This window comes from Nicotiana tomentosiformis, chromosome 3 (assembly GCF_000390325.3).
Source record: "Nicotiana tomentosiformis chromosome 3, ASM39032v3, whole genome shotgun sequence".
Lineage (NCBI taxonomy): Eukaryota > Viridiplantae > Streptophyta > Magnoliopsida > Solanales > Solanaceae > Nicotiana > Nicotiana tomentosiformis.
Genome location: NC_090814.1, coordinates 88,131,458 through 88,135,496, shown reverse-complemented (window position 1 = coordinate 88,135,496; position 4,039 = coordinate 88,131,458).

Genomic DNA, 4,039 nt, shown 5'->3' with positions numbered 1-4,039 from the left:
ATGGTATATTCGACCATTTCGAACAACCCCTATCGGCCCCTGGCTATGACTTAACGAAATGGTACGTTCACCCAGATCGAACAACACCTATCAGCCCTTGGCCACGAGTTAACAAAGTAGTACATTTGACCAACTCGAACAAAACCTATCGGCCCTTGGCCTCGACTTAACTAAATGGCATGTTCGACCAACTCGAACAAGCACTTATCAACCTTTACCCATAACTCAACTCAGAGACACTTTCAACTGACTTGAGTAAAGGCCGATATGGCCCATCGCCACTCAACCCCATGACTATCTCAATCTAAAAGATAACAACGAAGGAAAAAAGGCGGAAAAGTAAAAAACACAAGTACATAAACGAAACATATATATTTAAGAAAGGTACATGTAAAGTAAAAAAATAACTTTGATTGATAGATAGTCTTTACAAAGGCGTTCAAAGATGCCAAAAAAATACAGTACAAGACATTAAAATAAAAATAGAGACAGAACATCTAGTGGCCGTCACTAGCCCTGTCTCCGCCATCTTCTCCATTCTCGCCTCGATCGTAGGCAGAGTCACACCAGGAATTGTCCTCCAACTAGCCAAATCCCCCCATCATTATCATCCTCGGCATCGGGCTGAAGTATTGAGGTATCATAGCCACAGGCCAACCGAGCTTCACGAGATTTTACTCGAGCCTCCTTCACGGCCATCTCAAAGACGAAGCTTGTCCACTTCAACTCGTGAATCACATCTATTCGGTCTTCGGCGAGGATCCACATCTCGTACTTCTTTTGAGGAATGGCGGGAAACTCAAAGGTGTGAGACATAGAGGGTCGTTCGAGCAATCAATCATTCTCTCCCTCAACAACGGAAACTCGTTCAAGAAGCTCAGAGTTCTCTTTCTCCAACTCACAAATCCTCTCCTCGAGTTTGGCCTCCCTTGATTCAGCCATAGACTAGACATTTTCTCGAACAACATGAAGGGTTCTGAGTTCCAACTCTAAAAAAGTGGCATTTTCTCGAACCTTCATTTGGGAGGACTCCGCCTCCTCGAGCAGTTGATGCTTTTTAACGACCTCTCCCCTGAGTGCGTCTATTTTGAACTGGCACCCATCCAACTGACTTTGCAGCTGATCGACCTAGCTCTAAAGGTCTCTGCACTAGGCCTTTATGCCCTTGCTCAGCTCGATCTCCTCCTTCTTTCTCTTCAGCGCCACCTCAAGAGAGCTGAATTATCCACAAACGAGAGCAACTCCTCGTCTCTTTTTCTCAGCTCCTCACTCAAGGTAGGCACATCGCCCCCCTCACGAAGCCGTCTCTCGACATCCTTATACTTCCTGCGGAACTCCCCGTATTTCATCCGTAACTTTTGATAAATCTCCTTCAGTCTTTTATTTCTCCACACGTTCTCGAGCTCTAGGATAACGGTTTGCAAAGACAAGTAAAATAAGAATATAGAAAGAATGATTTGAAGGCAAAACAAATCAAAGATAAGGTGAGAAAGGAAGAAACTTACTCTAAGAGCTAGGCCAACTATGCTTTTGGACAAGGTGCTATCATTCGGCTTGCTTAGAGTCTTATGCTCGGTGTCAGAGCAGAAGGAACTGAAGGCATGGATCACATCATCGGTATCCTTAAAAAGGTCATGGTTCACCAGGATCGTGATGGTCCTCGAAACCTCTTCTGCCTTAACTTGGACCTGTGTAGTCCCGTTATCAATCATCTCACCCGTTATCAATCATCTCAAGGTCTTCAGGGTCGAGATCGAAGTCAGACTCGTTGTCGAATAGTTCATCTATTCCATCATCCTGCTCAGCGAACACCTTGCTTTTGACCTTGTCAGCAGAAGAAGCCTCCTGAACTGGCTCAGAAGATAAGGCTTCCCTATGCCCAGCACGCGTAGAACCGTCACCAAAGGCATCCATAGTGGCCTCCTCCTCCTCAGCTCGTAAGGGTGCGACAACACCAACCTCCTCCAAACTAGGCATCTCAGGGGCCACCCCAATGCCCTCCTTGATAGATATTGTTGCATTTCCAGCACCACGATCTCGTCCTATGATAAATCGATTATCGCGGGCATACCTTCTCCTACATCTACAACTTTCCTCTTATGAGGTCTCAAGTCTACGTCGTGAGAAGAATCCTCCTCGTCCTAAACATGGGGTGGAGCCAAAGAAGGAATGGGCGCAACGGTTGATACGAAAGCGAGGGCAGATGAACCAGCAACTCTTCTTCTCCTGAAGGAAGGCATCGATGCCATGTTCCTTCTTGCAACCCCCTTGATAGAACCTAGAGGAAGTGTAAAAGGATGAGCACGATAAAGTAGGCGAGTACAAATAATGCAACGTCATCCAAAAGAAGACATAATCTTTCGGGGGAGGACCGGTTTGAACTTCTGCCAGAAGCTCGACCGATCACGAATCCCTACAATACAGGAAAGGATTTGTCTAACTCAGTTAGCAAGATGCACCACCAAATGAAGAGGGCGATCAGTAGCTGCAAAACAAGAAAGTATAATTCACAAACTCAGAGTATATGACTACGTAAAAGGGTAAAAGCAAATACAAATACTTACGAGTGCGGTTCCAGGGAAATCTGTGACATCGGTCATGATGGCCTCGATCTTGAAAAAAACTAAGTCAAGTCAAAATTGTCGACCACCTTTGTCGTCCATCCTAATTACTAGGGACTTGCCTGCATGATGTCGAAGGTTCAACATCGTGCCCCGATAAAATATGGGCGCTAATAGATTCACTAAGTGTCGTACGGTGATCTCGACACCAGCCAACTTGCCAAAATTTGATAACATCTTAATCATCTTATAGATGAAGGGAGCGAGCTGAGCAGGGTAGACCCGATAAAAGAGATAAAACTCCTCCACCAGAGGAGGAAGAGGGAATGACTAGCCAATGGTGAAAGGGTAAGCATAAGGAGCGCAGTACCCATGATGGTAAGCGTGCACTTCATCATAATCAGTAGGTACGAACTCCAATTGATCAAGTAGGCCATACTTGGCCTTGAACTTCACCAAACACTTAGCCGTTATAGAAGACTGGAAAACCTCAACCATCGCCATCGGCGGCGGGTAAAAATTTGGTTTTGCGTCGGGATTGCGGGGAGTAATGTCCTCCACTGAAGGGAGAACCTCCTCTTCAATGGCGGAGATGGCGTCTCCTCCATGAATAAGGGGCCAAATAGCTAGTGAAGCCGATTGATTCTCCTCATTAACACCAGAAGTTAAATTCGACATGATTATGAAGTTTGAATAAAATTAGAAGAAGAGAGCTGAGAATATGGAAAGAAAAGTTATAAGATGATGAGAAAGAGAAGAGAATTCAATGAAAGAAAGTGCAAGTCTAAACAATAACAATGACGGTAAAATTTGGATACTAATGATCATCTTTCTTTTTATAAATGAGGAATCTCGAAACTGGAGCGGGTCACCATAATGGCAGTCGAAATTGAAATGGCAGAACCAATGAAAAGGCCACGCGTGTATTGACGTGAAATATCAGGAATAGGCGTCATCATGATGTCATGTCCTCTCAATGACAGGCTTGTTCTAGAAGTTACCTGGTAAGATTAAGGGTTCAAAATATATAGCCCTAAAAGTGCCACATCATTCACCCTTTACAATGACTACGACCGTCATTATCCTTTCATCAAACCCGTCCGCGAGGAAGACCACAATAAGCGGAGGGACTAATTATATGGGTAAAAAACTTCATGTGATATGTTGACCAGGTCAATGGAGATAAAGCCTTTGAAGGCTGCCACGTGTCGATGATATGACATGTTAATCTGATTTCAAAAGGTTGACGTCATGTGAAGATGACAGGTCATCGACGAGGTCGATGTGGCCCGATCAAAAACAAGGACGAGGACTATGACGAGCATCCATCCTCGGCGTGTAGTAAGGGCTAGTATCAGGATTTATATTCCTTAGAGAATATTCCAGTGAATATTCCTCGTTGTTGTACTATCTAAGATTTTTGTGGCCCATGTACCTTTATAAATAGGAAGAGATGTAGTTATAAAAAGGGGATTGAA